The 24465-nt window shown below is 38.0% G+C and overlaps 1 protein-coding gene across 6 annotated transcripts in view; it reads left to right on the top strand.

Moving 5' to 3' along the window:
* The window catches only part of Opcml (opioid binding protein/cell adhesion molecule like), a 1105437-nt gene that overhangs the window by 660628 nt on the left and 420344 nt on the right, over positions 1 to 24465 (top strand). The window lies entirely within an intron of this gene.

Raw genomic sequence — 24465 nt, 5'->3', positions numbered from 1 at the left:
CCCTCCCACCTCCCATTATGTCATCATCCACTTATCAGCGAGATCATTCATCCTTTGGTTTTTTTTTGAGATTGGCTTATCTCACTTAGCATGATATTCTCCAATTTCATCCATTTGCCTGCAAATGCCATAATTTTATTATTCTTTATAGCTGAGTAATATTCCATTGTGTATATATATATACACAGTTTCTTTATCCATTCATCAATTGAAGGACATCTAGGTTGGTTTCACAATCTGGCTATTGTGAATTGAGCAGCTATGAACATTGATGTGGCTGTATCTCTGTAGTATGCTGATTTGAAGTCCTTTGGGTATAGGCCAAAGAGTGGGATAGCTGGGTCAAATGGTGGTTCCATTCCAAGTTTTCTACCATTGCTGTCCTTTTCTACAAGTAAAGAATAAAACACTGAGAAGTCAGATGAACACCTGGGTTAACAGGATTAATTGTAGCAAAGCTAGACTGCCAAGTTCATTATTTGATACTGTGATTTAATTCTTTATACTCTATAGAGTATCAGTTTCCTTTTTCCCTTATCTGAATGTTACATCATCATTTTAGAAGGCCTCCTTTTTAGCGAAGGCTCTGTTTTAAGAGTTTAGTTTAGTTTAGTTTTGTTTTGTTCAGTTTTTTTGTCTTTTTTTGCTGGCCAACTTAGTTCCTGTCATTGACTGCCATCAAAAATGCTGACCATGAATTTCAGAACCAATCATCAGTTCAAACCTTCCCTGCAGGTTGAAAAGACAGATCTCACATTTTGCACTTCAATCTCTGAAGAATGTGGCTGCTGGTTCTCACTTTGTGGGACATATATCACTTTTAAAAGGCTACCGTGCTTCTTGGCATGCTGAGAACTGATTGGTGGAGAGACTAGCTTTCACTTGCTCCTGATTATCAGAGAATTCTGAGGCAAAGCTTCTGCTTTTCTCCCATGAGGATGACCCTTGCCAGTCCCATTTTCTTTTTTAAAATCACTCCCTAGAGAATATGAAAGCATCATTTTGTTTTGCTTCTTTTAACAGTCTGTGGTTACCTCCAGCCCCTACCTACCTTGAAAAGCAAAAACCACATCCCTTTCCCCTTACCATGTCAGTTAGTGGTACATAGGCCCTCCCTTCCTTAAGCTGCTCTGTTCTAATTCCTTGAAGGCACCCAGCATATTTACCCTTTCTTTTAATCTTCAATCTCTACATTCCATTCTGGAGAGGGAGAGATAAAGCTGGGGTAGCAGCTCATTCTTGGTCTTTCCAAATACCCTACTGCTGGGACATTTATATTAAATATTGATCTCTGTTTAATAGAATAAGCCATGAAAAAAAATCACACTTTTTGTTGGTGTTTGAAGGATAAACCATAAAAGCCATTAAGAAGAACTGAAAGCGTGAAGATGATTAATGGGACTTGAGGTGCTGTCCACCGACTATTTCCGGATAATGTCTTTGAGAGATTCCACTGCTTCTGGCTGCCGTTCAGAGCTATTTATTTGCAAGGTGAAATTCTGAGTAATGATGTTTTCTGTGTAGCACTGACTGACAGTGTTAAAGAGCCAGAACTGGACGGCACTGATCTTGAAGGGGTTGCTCAGAAGAGTTGCTAGGATACTTCATTGGGTGCTTTGAAAGACAATATGTGTGCCCTGGAAATGCTCCACCATCTGTGAGGCATGAGTGCATGAGTCTCCTCTCCAGAAGAACCTGCTGGGCTTAAGATTTATAGGGAAGAAGTGATTGTCAAGAACTATTGATTCCCAACTTCAGCAAAACCAGTGTGATTTTTTTTTTTCTTCCTTGTATTGGACTTGGTTTGAACTTGGGCAGTTGTGATAATCCTGAAAACAGTGTCCTATCAGGACTTGAAAGAACTATGGCTTGCATTTTTATATTTTAAATTTGAAAGAATCTTATGCAAAGTTCTTCAAACTCTATTATTTCTCAAATTGTATTTGTTAAGTAGATTCCATCTGTGCTCCTAAGTGTAAATTCCAACAATTATTTATTGACAGCCAGGTTGCGATACCGTGATTCATACATCAGTATGACTTTTGGTGCCTGATAGTAAAAAAACCCAGAGGAACCCAAAATGTTGTTATGGTAAAGCATGACACTGCCCAAAGGATGACACAGAAGAGAACTTTAACAGATGCTAATTAGAAAAATAAATTGGTGGGTAGATGGATGGATGGATGGATGGATGGGAACTATTATTTTTTTAGCACTTATAATGTATAATTAGTGTCATTTCGGGAATTGCAACTTATTCTTCTTTACGTTGTACAGAAAGGAGAACTCATACTCCAAAGTGACTTGATTAAGGCAATAAAAGACAGGGTTTAAATGCAAGGCTATTTCACTTTTCAGTCTAGCAAAGAAAAAGATGAATTCAAAAGTACATATCTCCTTTGCATAGCATGAATAACTTGCATTTTCTACTTTCCATAAAGCAAATAGTAATTTGTTTGTGCAAAAATGATAAGTTTCATGGATTTCAAAATGTGTATTCCCTTTTCTTTAGGTATATTCAAATACAATACCTGGCACACTTTAAAGTTTTTATTGATTATATTCCAGAAAATCTTAAAACTCCATTAGGATCTGAGACTATTCCTTAAATATTTACTTGGGCTGACATTTATCTTAAATCATATCTGGGAGTTGGCGAAGGGGGAAATAGGCTTTGTGCTGATTAATAAAGGCCCTTTTAGTTGTGTTGAACTGTCCCTACATTTCTCAATCTTTGTTTATACTTTGACTCACTCCAAGTGAACATCCTTAATTTCTAGTACACTCCTGCACTCCAGAGCTCTGTTAGCGCCAGGCTGCTCTCCTGAAAACAGATTGTCAAAGCAGTTTTTCCATTAACCCACCTTAAACCTTCATTTTTAGGTCTCTTTCTATCCCATGTTGCCTTACCAAGGCCCATCTCTTGGTGTTTTTACCTGTCTATTCTGATCAGTGATAACAACTTTGTTTTCTCCTGAGACTCAGAAGCAAGAACATGGACAGACTATTTCCTAAGAAAAATCAGACATTCCTTCTGAGAATATTCCCAAAGAATTTCAGGTCAAAGTATAAAGAAAATGGCTCCTTTAGAAAAAATGAGAATGGGGTGGGGGGAAACAGAGAGAAAGAGAGAGAAAAGGTTGTTCCTTAATCACTCCTTTGGATAATTTCAATGATTATTTTCTGTCAACTCCATGCAGCTTTCTTCAGAGTAATCAGAAATGCCAGTTTGACAGCCAGGATCCACATAGATTTTCTATCAACCCAGCTAGGCTCTGATAGTTTATCACTGAAAATAATAACGATAATAATAATAATAGTGAAAATACCCACACCAGTTATGATTGACAAAATGTCATGAGAAGAAAAGAAGGATATAATTGATTGCAGTTATTAAATATAGATAGAGATGTAGGAGGGGGACCTGTACCCTGCAAGGACACATCCCTCTTTTAATGGAGAATAACAGGAAACTTAACCTAGGGCAGGTGTGAAAGCAGACACTTGATCCAGTGTGACCAGGTAATTAGTTATTTCTTCAGTTACTGATTTTTAAAATGCCCCAGGGCCTAAGAAGAGAGGTAAATTTGTTATATCAGAGCAACTTTTTTATATTTTTAAGCAAATATATTAAAGAACATTACCGATGTTTTGATTGTATTTTAATCCTCTCATACATTTTCCTTTTACTTTCTTAAATTTTTATTTGCTTTACTCACTCTTTATCTCTTTTCACATTTCTTTGTGATTTTTCAATAGCTTTTTAAAAAAATACTATTACCTTTCTTTTTTTGCCTCCCTGCATTTATTCACCCCAGTTTCCAGGTTAATTCTTGATCTTTCTTCTTTTTTTAACTTTTTTTGGGAGGAGTACTAGGAATTGAACCCAGGCGTGCTCTACCACTGAACTACATCTCCAGCCCTTTTTACTTTTTACTTTTAATTTAATTTTAATTTTACTTTTTAATTTTAAGATGGAGCCTTGCTAACTTGCCTGGACAGACATTGAACTTGGCCTTAACCCCCATGTCACAGAGATTACAGATGTGTACCACCATGCCAGCTTTCTACAGCTTGTGTTGGCCTCCTTTGTACTGTCTTTTCTCTCTATTCCTCTTCTGTGTTCTTCCCTCTTCCCTTTTGCTTGGGTCTTGTTACCAAATATTTCCCTTCCCTTTCACAGTGCCACACCTCTCTACCACTCTATTGGGTGATAAGGACTGCTTTGTCCCCTGAATGAATGATTGTCATTCCAGGTAGTAAAGGTGGACATGCAGTCCAGTTCATTCTCTTTGGGGAATAAGGTGCAACAAGGACCCCAGAACACTGGGATGGTGGGGGTGAGGTATATCCTCAACATGTGCAGGGGCCCTTGAACATAGACCGAAACTAAAATATTTCACGTGAAAGAAAGCATGTTACCTGACTTGGTTCTAGACTCATTTCTCCCAAGCATTATTCAAACCTACTAGTTATGCTTATTTTTTAATTTGAATGTATAGAAGCATTGATTTAATAAAAAGAGAGAACAACAAGCAGAATTACAAATTCATTCAAATGGAATTTTCATGAAACCAAGATTCAGACCAGCTTGCAAAATGATCATGGGAATCTTTTGGTGAACTTTTGGCCACTCCTGGAAGGAAAAAATAACCTCTTTATTGACAGAAAAAGAGCCTCAACCTGAAAGACACTCTCAAATTTAATAAGACAACAAATAGGATGTGATATTATGAAAAGTTCCCCATTGCAGGGCTTGGGTTTTAGGATGACCAGCAGAGATTTCAAGGAAACAAGATGTGGGATGGGTGTTAGTTGTAGTGCTGGCCACAGGAATTTCCTAGATAGTGGTGCTTTTTTTTTCGGAACAGAGACACTTTCATCCTAAGATGTAACTAATGGTACTGAGTGTTGCCAGAGAGCACGAAGGCAGGACAAAAGGAGAAATTGAGTAGTTGGGATGGTAGCAAAGTCCTATTCATAGATTCATAGGAATACAAAGTTCTATTCATAGCTTCCTTTATTCATTCCATCATCATCTTTCAGAAACAGATTCAACACCTAAGAAAAGCAGTTAAGATAATTTTCTAAAGTCAGAAACATCAGCAATCTCTACTCTTTTGCATCTGGCTAGAGCAGACCGAGTTTTTCCTATAAACTGGGAATGAATGCAATGCCTGACTTCAGGGCTTGTTAGGATCCAGTGGTTAAAATGTAAGCCTGTACCCTGCCAGTTATGAACTATGCAAACTGGCACCTTGTAGAGTGACGTCCTGTTGCAACCTTACAGCTCACCAGGTGGGGAGGGTCTCATCAAATGATTATGTACACAGAAGCCTTTAGACTTGTGATTAGTTTAAGAACATGCCAGATCTGAAGCAGCTCAGTGCATCTGGCCTCTTAGAAAACAGTCACGTTTCCGGAGGTGAATTTAATGACACAGGCAGAATACTTAGGAATAAACAACTACTGTCTTAATATTCTTTTAGAGTACAGGTTATATTCTTTTGAATATCTTTAAAGGTGAAAAGTATGTTTCCTTTGGTTCATTCTCTTAAATAATTTTTAAGTACAAACAGTGTGGTAGGCAATGTTCTAGGAGCAAACAAACTGATAAAAACTGTACCCTTGAAGAAAATAGATAAATAATTTAAAATGACATAGTATGTAAGAAAGTAATTAGTGCCCTTGAGCAAAAGTAAAGTGTGAAGTGGGTAAGAAGTTCTAGAAAGAACTTTCAGTGTGAATGGGACTGAATTTGGAAATCAGAAAATATCAGCCACAAACAGGTTTGACCAAGGTTGTTGATAATACCATCTTGAGTGAAGCAAATTTTGTTTAGTAGTAGATAGAAAAGCAAAAAGAGGGTACACATACACTGATGACATACTGATGAAGTACAGGAAATAGTTACTCTTCTGGAATGTTCTGCATACACCCAGAAAATGGGTGCATACACCCAGAAAATGTTCTGCATACACCCAGAAAATGGGTGTATGACCAGGCATTGTGCAGGAGATGAACAAACAGAGCAGGTGCCCCACCTTCCTGGTGTTATTCCCACAGAGAGACAGACACTAAGCAATGAATGTGACAAATAAGTAAATAATATAGTTTTTAAAATTAAATTATTTTTAATTGACAAATGCAAATTATACATATTTATTTTGTACGATATGTTGTTTTGAAATACGTGTGCATTGTTCAATGACTAAATTGAGCTAATTTACATATGCATTACATCAGTTATCATCTGTGTGTGTGTGTGTGTGTGTGTGTGTGTGTAGAGAATACTTAAAATCTGTTCTCTGTAATTTTCAAGAACACTGTACATTGTTATTAAACATAGTCATCATGTGGCAAACGAGATCCTTCCAGTTTATTGTAACTGAAATTTTATATCATTTGATTGACAACCCTCCAACCATCCCCATTCCTCTAGCTCCTGCTAACTACCATTCAACTCTCTGCTTCTTCAACTTTTTTAGATTCTACATATAAGTGAGATCACGTACTACTCATTTTTCTCTGCTTATGTTATTTTACTTAGCACGATGTGCCCTAAGCTCACCCATTTTGTCCCCAATGAGAGGATTTCCTTCTTTTTGTTTTTTGGTTGACTAATAGTCCATTGTGTATGTGTGCCACATTTTCTTCATCCATGTTTTCCCTCATGGACATTTAAGCTGATACTGCACGTTGTCTATTATGAACAGTAGGAGGTAGACTTTTATTTAATATACTGAATTTAGTTCCTTTGAATACCCAGTTGTGGTATTGCTGGATCACATGGGTGTTCTATGTTTAATTTTTGAGGAATAATGTTTTCTATAATGGTTATACTACTTTACAGTGCTGCAAACAATGTGTGAGGGGTCCCTTTTTCTTCTCCTTTTTTATAATATAAAAACATATGAGGGTGATCCAAGATGGCGGCCTAGAGGGAGACTGCACCCCCATTCTCTCCAGAACCCAGGAGTTAAGAAGGGGAGGCATTGAGAGACTCGGACTGAAGTGGAGCCACGGGTGAGTCTGCCCACTGGGTAAAGCTCGGCCCGGGTGGCAGGCCCAGATAGAGGTGGCTTATCGGAGCCGGGCAGGGCAGCTAGAGTCATCCACAGGCAGCCCTGCGCACTCCGGCAGTGGGCCCCGCCCACACAGCCAGCTTCTCCAGGTTCTCAGAACGGAACTGGCCCGCTAGTGAGAGCCTTTCTGACCAGAGCAGGCTCCGAGTCCCGGAGCCGCTGCAGCGCAGTGTACTCCTGCAAAGAACCAGCGGAGAGCCTCGATCTGCAATCAGCCTCAGGGATCAGGGCAGGGCAGCCGGAGACCTCTTCAGGCGGCTCTGCCCACTCCGGCTGCGGGCTCTCTTCACGGGGAGATCCAAGATGGCGGCCTAGAGGGAGACTGCACCCCCGGTCGCTCCAGAACCCAGGAGCTAAGAGGGGGAGGCATAGAGAGACTCGGACTGAAATAGAGCCACGGGTGAGTCTGCCCACTGGGTAAAGCTCAGCCCGGGTGGCAGGCCCAGATAGAGGTGGCTTAGCGGAGCCGGGAAGGGCAGCTAGAGTCTTCCCAAGGTAGTCTTCCACACTCCGGCAGTGGGCTCTTCCCACACGGCCAGCTGCACGGTGCAGGCCCACAGTGAGAGCATTTCCGCACAGAGCCAGTTCCAAAACGTGGAACCAGTAGGGGGCTAGGGGCAGTTTTCTTCGAATGAGCTGCTTTATCAGATTCCTCCAAGACATCAGGCTACTGAAGGCTGGGAGGTGATACACTGGAAATCTACTGGGACACTATAAGCCAATAGTGGAAAACTGCAATATCTCAGGGTCCCACTGACAATTGACCATTATGAGAAAACAAGGGAAGAAAATGTCCCAAACAAACCTAGATACTACATCAATAAAACCCAATGACAGCACAGCAGAAGAAATGTCAGAAAGGGAGTTCAGAATGTACGTAATTAAAACGATCAGGGAAGCTAATGAGGAGATGAAAGAGCAAATGCAGGCATTGAAGGAGGAGATGAAAGAGCAAATGCAGGCATTAAATGATCGCACCAATCAACAGTTAAAAGACCAAATACGGGAAGCAAGAGATCATTTCAATAAAGAGTTAGAGATACTGAAAAAAAACCAAACTGAAATCCTTGAAATGAAGGAAACAATAAACCAAGTTAAAAACTCCATAGAAAGCATAACCAATAGGATAGAACACCTGGAAGACAGAACCTCAGACATTGAAGACAAAATATTTAACCTTGAAAACAAAGTTGAACAAACAGAGAAGATGGTAAGAAATCATGAACAGAATCTCCAAGAACTATGGGATATCATGAAAAGGCCAAATTTGAGAATTATTGGGATTGAGGAAGGCTTAGAGAAACAAACCAAAGGAATGAACAATCTATTCAATGAAATAATAACAGAAAATTTCCCAAATCTGAAGAATGAAATGGAAAACCAAGTACAAGAGGCTTATAGAACTCCAAACATACAAAATTACAACAGACCCACACCAAGGCACATTATTATGAAAATACCGAACAAACAAAATAAAGACAGAATTTTAAAGGCCGCGAGAGAAAAGAACCAAATTACATTCAGGGGGAAACCAATAAGAATATCAGCAGATTTTTCAATCCAGACCCTAAAAGCTAGAAGGGCCTGGAACAACATATACCAAGCCCTGAAAGAAAATGGATGCCAACCAAGAATCTTATACCCAGCAAAACTTACCTTCAAATTTGACGATGAAATAAGATCCTTCCATGATAAACAAAAGCTAAAGGAATTTACAAAAAGAAAGCCAGCATTACAGAACATTCTCAGCAAAATATTCCATGAGGAAGAGATGAAAAACAACGATGCAAATCAGCAACAGGAGGCGCTAGCCTAAAGGAATAGCCAAATAAAGGAGAAACCAAATCATGTCAAAAACAAGTATGAGTCAATTGACTGGGAATACAAATCATATCACAATAATAACCCTGAATGTTAATGGCCTGAATTCATCAATCAAAAGACACAGACTGGCAGATTGGATTAAAAAGAAAAATCCAACAATATGCTGCCTGCAAGAGACTCATCTCATAGAAAGAGACACCGATAGACTAAAGATGAAAGGATGGGGAAAAACATACCATGCACACGGACACAGCAAAAAAGCTGGAGTATCCATCCTCATCTCAGATAATGTGGACTTCAAACCAAAACTAGTCAGAAGGGATAAAGAAGGACATTACATGCTGCTTAAGGGAAGCATAAATCAGCAAGACATAACAATCATAAATATCTATGCCCCGAACATTGGCTCATCCACGTACGTCAAACAAATCCTTCTCAATTCCAGAAATCAAATAGACCACAACACAATAATACTAGGCGATTTTAACACACCTCTCTCACCACTGGATAGATCGTCCAAACAAAAATTGAATAAAGAAACTATAGATCTCAACAACACAATCAGCAATTTAGACTTAACAGACATATATAGAATATACCATCCAACAAAGAACGAATACACTTTCTTCTCAGCAGCACATGGATCCTTCTCTAAAATAGACCATATTTTATGCCACAAAGCTACTGTTAGCAAATACAAGAAGATAGAGATACTACCTTGTACTCTATCAGATCATAATGGATTGAAATTAGAAATAAATGACAGAATAAAAAACAGAAACTTCTCCAATACCTGGAGACTAAATAATACACTATTATATGATGAATGGATAACAGAAGACATCAGGAGGGAAATAAAAAAATTCTTAGAAGTAAACGAGAACAAAGACACATCATATCAAAATCTCTGGGACACTATGAAAGCAGTACTTAGAGGAAGATTTATTTCATGGGGTGCATTCAAAAAAAGAAGTAGAAATCAACAAATAAACGACTTAACACTACAGCTCAAAGCACTAGAAAAAGAAGAGCAGACCAATACCAAAAGTAGTAGAAGATAGGAAATAGTTAAAATCAGAGCCGAAATCAACGAAATCGAAACAAAAGAAACAATCGGAAAAATTAACAAAATAAATAGTTGGTTCTTTGAAAAAATAAATAAAATTGATAAACCCTTAGCCACACTAACAAAGAGAAAGAGGGAGAAAACTCAAATTACTAAAATTCGGAATGAACAAGGAAACATCACAACAGACACGAGTGAAATACAAAACATAATTAGAAGCTATTTCGAAAATCTATACTCCAACAAAACAGAAAACCTCGAAGACATCAACAAATTTCTAGAGACATATGAACTACCTAAACTGAACGAGGAGGACATACACAACTTAAATAAACCAATTTCAAGCAATGAAATAGAAGAGGTCATCAAAAGCCTACCAACAAAGAAAAGTCCAGGACCAGATGGGTTCTCAGCCGAGTTCTACAAAACCTTTAAAGAAGAGCTCATTCCAATACTCCTCAAACTATTCCATGAAATAGAAGAGGAGGGAACCCTACCAAAGTCGTTCTATGAAGCCAATATCACCCTGATACCTAAACCAGACAGAGACACATCGAGGAAAGAAAATTTCAGACCAATATCCTTAATGAACATCGATGCAAAAATTCTCAACAAAATTTTAGCAAATCGCATACAAATATATATTAAAAAGATAGTGCACCACGATCAAGTGGGTTTTATCCCAGGGATGCAAGGTTGGTTCAACATTCGGAAATCAATAAATGTCATTCACCATATCAACAGACTTAAAGTTAAGAATCACATGATTATTTCAATAGATGCAGAAAAAGCATTTGATAAAATACAGCATCCCTTCATGCTCAAAACACTAGAAAAAATTGGGGTAGTGGGAACATTCCTAAACATTATAAAGGCCATCTACGCTAAGCCCATGGCTAATATCATTCTAAATGGTGAAAAACTGAAAGCGTTCCCCCTAAAAACTGGAACAAGGCAGGGATGCCCTCTTTCACCGCTTCTATTCAACATCGTCCTTGAGACTCTAGCCAGAGTAATCAGACAAACCAAAGAAATTAAAGGGATACGAATAGGAAAAGAAGAACTCAAACTATCCCTGTTCGCTGATGACATGATTATATATTTAGAGGAACCTGGAAATTCCACCAGAAAACTTTTAGAACTCATAAGTGAATTCAGTAAAGTAGCAGGTTACAAGATCAATGCTCATAAATCCAATGCATTTTTATACATAAGTGATGAATCTTCAGAAAGAGAAATTAGGAAAACTACCCCATTCACAATAGCATCGAAAAAAATAAAATACTTGGGAATCAATCTCACAAAAGAGGTGAAAGACCTCTACAATGAGAACTACAGAACACTAAAGAAAGAAATTCAAGAAAACCTTAGAAGATGGAAAGATCTCCCATGTTCCTGGATAGGCAGAATTAATATCGTCAAAATGGCTATACTACCTAAAGTGCTATACAGATTCAATGCAATTCCAATTAAAATCCCAAAGATGTACCTTGCAGAAATAGAGCAAGCAATTATGAAATTCATCTGGAAGAATAAAAAACCTAGAATAGCTAAAGCAATCCTCAGTAGCAAGAGCGAAGCAGGGGGTATTGCAATACCAGATCTTCAACTCTACTACAAAGCAATAGTAACAAAAACGGCATGGTATTGGTACCAAAATAGGTAGATCAATGGTACAGAATAGAGGACATGGACACAAACCCAAATAAATACAATTTTCTCATACTAGACAAAGGTTCCAACAATATGCAATGGAGAAAAGATAGCCTCTTCAACAAATGGTGCTGGGAAAACTGGAAAACTATATGCAATAGAATGAAATTAAACCCCTATCTCTCACCCTACACAAAACTCAACTCAAAATGGATCAAGGACCTCGGAATCAGACCAGAGACCCTGCATCTTATAGAAGAAAAAGTAGGTCCAAATCTTCAACTTGTTGGCTTAGGATCAGATTTCCTTAACAGGACTCCCATAGCACAAGAAATAAAAGCAAGAATCAACAACTGGGATAGATTCAAACTAAAAAGCTTTCTCTCAGCAAAGGAAACTATCAGAAATGTGAAGAGAGAGCCTACAGAGTGGGAGAATATCTTTTCCAACCATACCTCAGATAGAGCGCTAATTTCCAGAATCTATAAAGAACTCAAAAAACTCTACACGAAGAATACAAATAATCCAATCAACAAATGGGCTAAGGAAATGAACAGACACTTCACAGAAGAAGATGTACAAGTAATCACCAGATATATGAAAAAATGTTCAACATCCCTAGTAATAAGGGAAATGCAAATCAAAACTACCCTAAGATTTCATCTCACCCCAATTAGAATGGCGATTATCAAGAATACAAGCAACAATAGGTGTTGGCGAGGATGTGGTGAAAAAGGAACACTCATACATTGCTGGTGGGGTTGCAAATTAGTGCAGCCACTCTGGAAAGCAGTGTGGAGATTCCTCAGAAAGCTTGGAATGGAAACACCATTTGACCCAGCTATCCCACTCCTTGGCCTATACCCAAAGGACTTAAAATCAGCATACTACAGAGATACAGCCACATCAATGTTCATTGTTGCTCAATTCACCATAGCCAGATTGTGGAACCAACCTAGATGCCCTTCAGTTGATGAATGGATAAAGAAACTGTGGCATATTTATACAATGGAATATTACTCCGCAATGAAGAATGATAAAATTATGGCATTTGTAGGCAAATGGTCGAAATTGGAGAATATCATGCTAAGTGAGATAAGCCAATCTCAAAAAACTAAAGGACGAATGATCTCGCTGATAAGCGGATGAGGACATATAATGGGGGGTGGGACGGGCTAGCATTAGGTTTAGGGTTAGGTTTAGAGTTAGGCTAAGGAGAGCGGTAAGAATGAAGGAAAGAAGGACTGTGTAGAGGGAAAAGAGGGGTGGGAGGGGAGGGAGGGGTGGGGGGAGGGGAAAAATAAAATAAACATCATTACCCTATGTAAACGTAAAAAAAAAAAAAAAAAAAAAATATGAGTAAATAAAATGGTATTTAATGGTTTAATTTTATTACTGATAGGTGGATTGGCAGTATTGAGGCTGTAATATCACATTTACTGGAAAGAGTTTTTATAGGCATAGGATCAAACTGACTCTCTGGACCTATTAGGTCTCTGTCCCTTAGCAAATTACTTAAATCCTCCAATGTCACCTTTCTTACCTTTAAAATGGAATTCAAATATCTTGGATGTAGTTGCTGAAATAATGTCATATAGTTAAAAAGATCTAACATATATTAGTGTCAAAGCTTATACAAGAGAGACTATAAATGTTACTACTAATCCCAATCAATGTTGAATACAGTAATAGTTATGATTTCTATGTGGATTTAAAAATATACTGTTTGTTTTCCTTAAACATATTTCATCATTTTGTTTCATTCTTTGTAAATGACTATAGGAAGGTTGGTAAATACATCTGTGCTCAGAGCTACCAAAGCAGCCTAATATGTTTCTGAATTTGAAGTACCTACCAGATTACCAAAGGCCTACATTATGCAAAGTGTGCTTGGAGTACATCAAGAGGTACACACAATTTGCTAAAACTACTCTATCCTTTAAGGATTTAGTTGAGAAAACATTTTGCTTAATATCATTAACAATGTGAGGTAGGTAGTAGATTGTATCAAATGAGGGGTACAGATGTTGCCATGAAATTTCTTATATTTCCCATTATGGAGGTGGTATTGCTAAGCTCATATTATCAAACTGTGTTTAAGAAAGACCCATGTGATGCTTTAGATATGAAGTGTCCCCCAAAATCTCATATGTGAGACAATGCAAGAAAGTTTGTAGGTGAAATAATTGCATCATGAGAGCCTTAACCTAAGCAGCATTAATCCAGTCATAAGGATTTGCTGGGTGGTAACTATAGGCAGGTAGGATGTGACTGGAGGAGGTGAGTCATTGGGGATGTGACTTTGGAGTATATATTTTCTCCATGGTGAGGGAAATCTCTCTCTGCTTCCTGGTGCCATGCTCCCAGCTACCTTCCTCCACCACATACTTCTGCCATGATGTTCTGTCTCACTGCAGGCCCCAAGCAATGGAGTCAGCCATCTATGGATTGAGACCTCTGAAACCATGAGCCTCAAAATAAAATTTTTCTCCTCTAAAATTGTTTTGTCAGGTCTTTTGGTCACAGCAATGAAAAAGGTGAATAAAACAATATATTATTCCCCCTTTTTTGTGTGTGTGGTGCTAGGTATTGAAACCACAGCCTTGTGCATGACTGAGCAAGTGAACTACCACTGAGCCACATCCCCAACCCCCAACACTTTCTTATTATCAATTTAGGGCCATTCCTCACAGGTTGTGGGCAATTTTTTCAGATGCAACCATAAAATTATCTATTTACCCCCATAATGTTTAAAGATGATTTGGGCTGCTTTCACTTATGGTACTATGTAGCCCAAATGCTCCCTCCATGTCCTCTTTCTCTTCCTTGGGCATTTTGGTATTAGGGGAGGTGGAAGCATCAACTACTCACTCTTGGGTCTGTTACCTAAATGGACATTCAGCATTTATACACTTCTTTGGCAGCTCAGGGTCAGGCCCTGGGTGTTTCTTCTTTCTACAGCACATGTGCTCTTGAAGAAAGAAGACAGTCTGATATAACTCCTGTTTGTCCTGCCAAGAACTTAGCATGGGAATGATAGGGGTGGGTGCCTTGTTACATGTTTGGTTTTTTTTTTTTTTTTGCTCTAAGCTCCTGATTTGAGCTCCAGCTCTTTCTTTTTCTGAGCTAGAGTTTTCTCCAGGTGATCAGGAAGTAACCACTTCCCCATCCTTTTGTAGAATTTGCCTGTGGTCTCTGACTTATGTGTCCTTCCTCAAAAGTGTTCATGCTTACTGCAGAATTCACAGCAGCATACTCTTCCACCTACTCCGCAGGTGAATTTGAGATCAAGTAAACACATAAGCACACATGTCCACTTATCCTCAAAATGAAACATTTCACAAAGACAAGGCAGCCAATCTACACCAGGCAATAGAAGCCTATTCTTTCTATAGTATCATATGGTCTGATGATCCTGGTCTGGAAGTATCCAAGGACCATCAATACCCTCTCTTTTATCGTCTCCAGGTTCCCAAACCATGGTCCTAGATTCTGAGAGAAGCAGTGGCCTTTTAGAATGTTTTTGTAACAGAAATTCGACATAAAACTTTTCTTTCTCACAACCAAGAACAAAATCTTAGAATGGGCTTAACACTTCACAACGACTCTTCTGTCATTCCCATGAGAACCAAAGAAGGAAGAAAACAATTTTCTTTCAATTATTTAAATAATGTTTACATTGACACATAGCAGAGTTGATTAGCTACTCAAAATCTACAGTGCCACCAAGAGTTGTGAATATTTAGGGTACAAATCATCTAATGATTTGTGTAGTTTTCTTTTACTGAAGTTAATGCAGTCTGTGATCCCGACTGCATATAGCATGCCCTTATTTATTATCTCTAAAAATCATGTGTTTTAGGCAGCGATTTCTTTACTGTATCCAAAAGATTTGACAAGTCAATATAAAGGAGAAAAAAAAGTTTTTTTGGCTCATGGTTTCAGAGGTTCAGTTTATGGCTGGCTGACTTCATAGCTCTAGGCCCAAAGTGAGGCAGAACATCATGGCAGAATGCTCAGGACATGGTAACCGTGAAGAAAAGAGAGAGCTCCACTCCTCAGGGACAAATATAAACCCCAATGGTATTCCCCCAGTGACCTATTTCCTCAAGCCACATTCTACTGGCCTACAATTGCCACCTGGTTAATCTGTAGCAGTGGGTCAATCCACTGACTAGGCCACACTTATCATAATTTAATCATTTGGCTCCTGAATTTTTTTCATTGGTTCACATGTGGGCTTTTGGGGGATACCTTCTATCTAAACCATAACACCATGGCAGCACTGGAAAATATGAGAAGCCAAGCATGATCTCATGGGCTAAAAATGTCCTTCCTTGCACTGTGTCTGGTCTCATTGCCCAAATGTGAGAAATTGAGAAAGACATCTCTTGATGCCTAAATTTCTCCATGTGTGAAACTGATAAAATAATGCCTCCTCCCCATTTTCAACAACAGTGAAGAGGCTTAATAATTTAATGCTAGGAAGGCACTTTGCAGTCTCAGAGTATCTTTCACTAAAGAACATCAAGGCATTACTCTATCTATTATTAATAAAGAAGAGTGGCCAGAACATGGAGCCCCAAGAGAACTCCTTTGTCACTTCTCTACATGCACACTGGTGCTATTTTCTATGACCTTATCCACTATGCTGGGAAACTACATGCTTATTAACCTAGATAATAACACCATTTTGAACTTTTCCACTACCTTTCATTTAGGGAACTTCAAATGCCTTGACAGCACTATTAAATCAAGCATCCTTACATGCAGTTAGAGTGTCAGGACTGTTATGCTTAGCAGAGAAGTGGGCAGAGGATCAGAAGATTGGAGAGTTAGGAGCAAAGGAGTTAGTTCTACTTTCCTGAGCTAGCATTACTAACTGGGCTTCCATCCCTGCCCCAGAAATGAGTAACCCCTCAGCTTTGTGGGTCTCCACTTTCTCCCTTCCTGGATACCCAGTCCAAAATGTTAGAAAATTGCGGTGGATTCGTGGCATGCTCTATTTTCAACTACTTCCATAAAGAAATCAATTAAATGTGTCTGACAGCCTGCTTTTCCTGAAGCTCTGCTGGCAGAGGGTTTAACTTTATATCATCTTTCACAGTCCCAAAACAAAACAACCATTTTATTTCATCCTCAATGAAAGTAACTTCTATTTATCTTGGTGAGGTTCCCATTCTAGCTAATCTACAGTCACCAGTTGGATTGCCTTTGTTCTCAGCACTTTCTGTCTACTGCATCTTGGTGCCTGAGACTCTGAGTCTATGACAGAGGAAGCGTCTTGTCATTTTAATGAATTGAGTTCTCTTCCAGCACTACACTTCCAAACATCAGTCCATTTCTATAACCATCAAGATGTCAGATGTAAAATAAAACTGGCTGCAACATGGCACTGTGCACAAAGCAATTCAGATTATTACTGAATTATGTGTTTGGAAAGACTTGGGGACTTTGCATCTCTGTAATTTTTTGAGATTACCCTCTAATTGAACCAAAATCATCAACAATTTTAACAGAGCTTTTAAACCACAAGGGGTTTAAACCTCAGCAAGGGGAAGTGAAGGAGATGTGGTAGGCGTCGTGTTAAGGAAATGGCTGTGACTGGGCTTGTTACTTTCAGCACTGTCCTCTTGGCTGCTTCTCACACCTTCAGAAGTTAATCACTGAATACAAATGAGCAGAAGCATAACGTGGAAAGGACAAGGGATTTGAAATAAAAATATACAGAATCAGGTTCAGAGCTTTGTGACCTCATGAAAGGTGTTTAAAGTCCCTGAATCTTGTTTTACATACTCGTCTTTGAATTAAGAGTAATGAAATCAACTGGGCCTCCATGTACCTCACAGAGTGGAAATGATAGCTTATAAGAGAGCATTGTAAAGTCCTTTGTGTAATCTAAAGTGTTGTGCAAGCATTCATCATTATTATCATTGCTAGTTGAAACTAAACTTCACTATAAAGGAAAATCCACAGCAAACAGGAAGTAATGTATCCAAAATAACACAGAAAATAAGGATTTCACAATTCACAATTTTCCCTTGTCTATTGTTATCTCGTCCCTTCTTTGGGTACAACTCAAATTGAAAAAGTTAAAAATTGGCAAAAAAGTAGTAAGACCTGCAGATGCCCAATCAGGAATCTTTTATCATCAACACAGTGCTTCAGAAGAGCCACCTGCCTTGCTGCTTAGGTAACAGAATAAAGTAAAAATTTGTAGCATAATAGGATCAGAAGTAGCATTTGATGATTTAGGTATGAATTTTATCACACCCCCTTTGTTTTTGCAGAATTCCTAGCTTTACAAGGAATCTATGTGGACAAATGACTTAACCTTTTTCTGCCTCAGTTTCCTCATGAATAAAACAATTTATACCCTTTTGTACCTTGACCACATAACGTAAGAATCAAAAGTGACTATGTGCAAGGATGTGGAAATAGTCACTGTAATTTAGGAACTCATTAAGGTGAATTCATGCTTTTTATGGGCTATCATTTTTAGGCTACTTTTTCTTACTGAGGGACAGAGAAAAGGATGACTAGTGCTCAGAGTAAGAGTCTAAGGAGTTGAAACTTCTAAGAGTAACAGGATGAAGTGAAATATGAAAAAATAAATGTCAGCTGACCACCAGGAATAAACAGATTCCTGGCAATAGCCATTATTAGATCGTGGAATTGCCTCTCTCAGGAAGTGGTAGAAACATTTACTGCTCAACTGAATAAAGTACTCTCAGGGGTCAGATGACCTGCCATTTCCTTCTACATTATCTATGAGTTTTTCCTAATAATAATAAAACCACTGAAATTGGCTACTGAACTATAATCATTCACGTATAGGTTTGGAGCTGCATCGTAATTACAGCTGGCCATGTTCTCGGATGATTACTCTTCGTTTGGCCTTGGTCTTTGGGACTCCCCAATCTGCTTACTGCTAGTTTTGAATCTATAGAGACGACATTAGCATCTACACTGGTGTTACAAGCATTTCACAACATTGCTGGATTTTCAACAATAAACTGAGTTCTACCAGCTTCAGAGACACCATGAAAATGTTCTGCTGTTTAAATGCTAATGGAAAGAACTACAAGTGATGGTGGCTGCCCAGGAGCTGTATTTCCTCTGCTGGGTTGAGCATATGATTCAGTCTCTTATTTGTTCAAACGTAGTAAACATTTTTCATGGATTTTTTTATAGTGTTTGCAAAAATGCCTCCTAAGCAGAAATTGAAAAATACACTTTCTCTTTGTACAGTTTTCAAAAATATTCCTTTTGAATTGAAAAATGCTTATGGGAGAATGATGAACAAGCCATATTTGATAGTTACAACTCTGCTATTTACTTGTTACTAAATTTAGTGCGTAAGTAGAAATACATACATATATTCACACGTACATATGTGTGTATGTAATCACATGCTGCCTAATGACATTTTGGTAAGTGATGGACGACATATATGATGGTGATCCCATAACATGTAAAAGAGCAGAAAAATTCCTGTTGCCTAGTGCCATCATCAGTGATCCTAATGTCAGCACAACTTGTTACATGTTTACAGCAATGCTGGTATAGACAAACCTACTGTGTTGCCAGTTATATAAAAGCATTGCACATACAGTGGATAATACTTGATAAGGACCAACTGTGCTACAGATATATGTATGTACTATACTATGCTTTTCAGTGTTATTATAGAGTGTAGTATTTATGGGGAAAAGTTTACTGCAATACAGTATGTTGTGTTGTGCTGGCAGCACCTCATACATCTCTTGTTTACTGTATCTCTTGATTTCATCAAGTGGCCACGTTGAGTGATTGACTACACTGTCTAGGTTTGGCACACTCTGCTATTCACACAGTGATGAAACCGCCTAATGATGCATTCATCAGAATGTATTCCAGTCATTAAGCAACACATGACTATGCATGTATATATAGATGTGTGTGTATACATATACGTGCATGTATATATATTTTTTCTCTTTTTTTTATGTCGCACTCTGTAAGATGGTAGAAATCTCTATGAAAGGGGTGTTATCAATAGACCCATCATGTTTAGAATTCTATCCTTTACTTCTCTACCTGCCCCCCCGAAAAACCAAATCAAAACAAACAAATCTCTCATTTTCAGAATCACAAAGAATAATGTTTTATAAAAGATTCTTAAAAATGAATCACCATGCCAGTTTCAGGGAATCAAAACCTGAAATGCTGACTCATGACTTTCATCTTTTTTGTTGTTGTTGTTGTTTTCTTTTTGTACTCTGAAGTACATTTCCCTATTCTGTTTCATGTTTGTTGTTTTATTCAAATTTATTGAATTCCTACTTGCAGTTTCAGTTAGACTCTACTATTTATAGATGACTGATGGCAGAGGATTTTTCAGAGTTGATTTTTACCTACTGTTTTGTGGTTAAAGTGTTTCTATTTGATAATTCACAGCACTACTCAGACCCCGTGAAAAGGAAGCCTATATATAATTGCTTCTATTTTGTAGATCAGGAAACTGAGGCTCAGAGATGTTATATAATTTGACTGAAGTTACACAGTGACAGATTTGAGTCTTAAACATATCATGCGTCTCTAAATCCAGTGCTGTTTCCATGACACCACAATTGCTGCAAGACAGTTTCTGATTCTTTGATGTGCTTTACAATATTTCTGCCTGAGCTGTAAACTCACCTGTGTCTGTCTGGCAGAGAACTTACTGCCTCTTGATGTCCTGCCATTTTGGGCTGTTGTGACTTACAAAGTTCTGCAGTTCAAAATATGTGAAACTTTCAGTCAGTCAACCAATTCAAAAATGTTATTGAATACCTAGGAGGCACTGGGTTCTCACATCTCTTTGTCAATAAATACAATCCAGGCATTAGAAATGCCTCTGATTGTCAGGAGGTTTAAACCTGGGAGATATAAATCTCTCTGAGTTCTGAACACTGAAAACAAATTTGGGGATATAGAAGTAAACAAGGAAAGGGGGAGTGGAAGAATGGACACAGAGAACATCTGGGTAGTGGGGAATGGAATGGATTCAAATGGCATGTGAATCAGTGGAAAAACAGAGAAACTGACTGAAGATCTAGACACGATGGTGGTGTGAGGAACATGATGGAAATTTGATGGGGGCATGAGAGAAATGTGTTTGGGACACAAGGTGAACATGATGGCAATGTGATGGTGACACCAGGAGAAAGATTATAGGATCATGAATGACATGAAGGAATGAAGGGGCATGTAGGGGACATGGGGGGCACTGATGGAGAAAAACTATGTAATGGACGAGTTAGAGTTCACATCTCTGCTTTGAGAGCACATGTACAATAAAGCCACCAGAAGAGGATTTGTTCAACAGAAGGATGTAATCAAAACATGGATGGTGCTTAAAATGCGGAAACTGCTTAGGCTAATTTATTTATCAACCTTGGGTTAGTTGTTGTTTAGTACAGAGAAGCTGACCTTAATTCCATTAGTTATGTTGTGCATTTTGACACAGACCTTCAAGCCAGTGGATACATTGAAATCTTCTACAGGAGCCATTTTGATGGAGTCACATAGGTATCTAAGTTCCTAGGCGACATCCCACGACTATAGCACACCTGCTCTGGATGGAATCTGATCTTTTCCTTCTTGTTTATTCTATCATTTCTTTAACTCATCAGTTGACAGTTCCTCCTGTCTTCATGTTACTCTTGAGGGCACAGCCATGCCCTGCTGACAATTGACCTGGAACTCAGGTTACCAACCCCATTCTGTGCACTCAGAAGAAAACTGGGGGAGATGGGAAAGACAGACCTTGTTTTGCATTTTGCCACCTTGGTCCCAGAATTCATGTCCTTGCCAGAGCCTAATCCAATTTTTCATCAAAGATTCATTCAACCCAATCCTTCTTTTTTGACTTAAAAGCTCTGTACTAGGAAAGGTGTGAATATACACCATGCCATATTCTCCATCCTCACCACTCATTTCTTTCAACAAAACTTGTTTATTTATTCTGTTTCCTCTTAAGTTTGTTAATTCATGTAACTAGATTTCTTGTCATCATAAAAGGGCAGAGTGAGCTGAGTGGATTCAGGATTCTCTGCAGCAAATATGTCATAGGCAAGTAATGCTCCATGCAGTATAATTGCATGTAGTCAGAATCTGACCATAGTAACTATTCTGTGAAGCAATATTGATCCTGCCTCCAACCTCAGCCCAACAACAGCAGTGCACACATTGTACTCTGGGAGTCATCCTGAAAGTAGTCAAAGCAATAATAGAGAAAATATTTTCTGAACCTCAAAGAAATATCTTAGTGTAACCATCCAAGATAAGGTTTTGCATAAAGGTTTAGCTTTATGATTTATAATCTTCTTTTATGAAAGAATAGCCTAGAAACTTTAGGTCACCCTTGTGTCTAAGGATTTGAGATATTTTAATCCAAAAAGAAAAGCGTTAGGGAAGAGTTTAGCTGCCAGGAGCTTTTTTTCTATAACTCTTGGGGATGTGGCAAGTGAAGGCTACTATGGTCTAGGAGATGGGCCCCATTAAAATCTTATTAACTTGCTTTGAAGTTAAGGTATCTCCATGTCCAAAAATTCTCCCTAGCACACTATCTTTTTTACCTGTCACTGTCCTACTAGGATACTTGGATACACAGTGAGGGAAAGAACCCTGAACTTGGTCCTTCTTTATTCCTGAAAGTGTCCTGAATATAGCAGTTTGACTTATGAGAAGCCATTGCATCTCTCTTGTGTGTGTGTGCATTTTTTTTCCCCTCAATAAATGAAAGATTTAGGAGTGATAATCTTCAAGAACCTCTCCAGCCTTGCCCTGTGTGAATCTGTAAGAAATTTCTGTACTACTTTTCTTGGTAGAAAATTCAGATACTTTGGGATATTTTAAAACAAAGCCACACTAGAAACAGATGATGAGCCCAGATTACCCAAACCTTGGTGGTTTCCATCTGGGGTGCAAATATAAACAAACAGCTTGCATGCAGAAGTGATAAAAATCTCAGGGTGTTTTGGAAAAATGCTAATTACTAAAAGTAATAATACAAAGGAAAAGATATCTCCAAAATGCATGGTCCTGGAATCACAATGCTCCCTTGCCAGCTATTCAGACACTGGATTGTTCTGGATTCTCTCCTTCCTTTGTCTTTAATGTGCAAAGCTGCATTCATAGTTACAAAGTTGGCAAACATACGGATGGTAAATGATGGATTATCCATATTGAGTATATACAGAAAAATATAATTTAACTTAAATGATGTAAAGGGAAAAAAAACACACAAAAGGCTGAACAAGTAGCAGCATGCAATAGGATCCTTCAATTCCTCCTTATCCAGTGTCGGTTATCCATGATTGACTGTGGTTGGAAAATATTCAACGGAAAATTCTAGAAATAAACAATTCATAAGTTTTAAATTGCATGGTGTTCTGAGTAGTGTGGTATAATCTTGCAAGTTCCACTTCATCCTGTTCAGGGATTCAAATCATCCCTTTGTCCGACATACCTATACTGTATGTGCTACCTGCCTGTTAGTTACTGAGTAGCTGCCTTGATTATCAGATCCATTGTTACAGTATCACAGTGATTATGTTCAAGTAACCCTTATCATACTTAATAATGGCCTCACAGAGCAATGGCAGGGTGGCTGGCAATTGGGATATGCTAAATAGGATCCAAGAGTGTTTCCTTAAAGTGAAATGGTGAAAGTTCTTGACTTACTCATGACAGGAAAAAATTGTATGTTGAGATTTCTAAGATCAGTGGTGAGAGAGACTCTTCTATCCATGAAATGGTGAAATGAATTTGTGCTTGTTTTTCTATAGCACCTTCAGCTGCAAAAGTTAGGGCCACAATGTATGAACTGTGCTTAGTTGTTCACTTCACTTCATCTTATTATATATGCATTGTATTATCTCACATTTTCACAAGAAAGTAGGCAACTATAGTGCTATAAAATTTGGAAAGAAAACATATTTGCATAACAAATATACCATTTCAGGACAATATTACATATGTACATATATACATAATTAACAGAATATCATAGCATATTTTTATAATTACTCTATTTTATATTATTATAATTATTTTATTTAATCAATAATTATTATAGTTAATCTTTTCCTGTGCCTAACTTATAAATTGACTTTGTCATAGACATGTATGGGGAAAACATTGTATATATAGGGTTTGATATTATCTGCAGTTTCAGGCATCCACTGGAGGTCTTGGAATGTATCCTTCAAAGATAATGGGGACTATAGATAAGAGAGGGTTAAAAAGCAATTTAGTGAGTTTAAAGAGAGAGTGAAATTAATATGTTTTAATTAGTGTATCTCTTATTTTATGCCAGACACAGTTGTACATATACATGTAAATGTTAAGCATATGTGTGTGGTTATGCACTGATTTGTATTTATGTGTATAGGCAAGTTTATTAATACACTGCCATTTTTATGAATACTCAATACCAATTTAACACATAAGCATTATTTCCCTAATTTACAGCCAAGGAACTTGAGATTCAGAAGTGACTCATTTGATGTCCCTTAGCTAGTAAATGAGAAAACCCAGATTAAAAACCAGGGCTTTGTCCTAAAAATCACTGTCTTTATATTATATCCCATTTTCTCAAGTAAGAGCTTTAAGATCCTGAGGGCCCAGTGTTCATAAACTGTTAAATTTATCGTAAATCAATTATATAAGTTATTTAACAATTTGAGATTTAATTGATTTTTTTCATAAAAGACATGAAAATATTGAACTCAAAGGATTATTGTCAGGATTAAATGAGATACAGTAAATGAAAATATTTACAAAAGTTCTGGCAGGTTGTTGACTTGTACA

Source organism: Sciurus carolinensis, chromosome 11 (genome assembly GCF_902686445.1).
Source record: "Sciurus carolinensis chromosome 11, mSciCar1.2, whole genome shotgun sequence".
In the NCBI taxonomy this organism is placed as follows: Eukaryota; Metazoa; Chordata; class Mammalia; order Rodentia; family Sciuridae; genus Sciurus; species Sciurus carolinensis.
The sequence above is the reverse complement of the archived record's forward strand: the minus strand, read 5'-3'. Positions and strand labels throughout refer to the sequence as shown.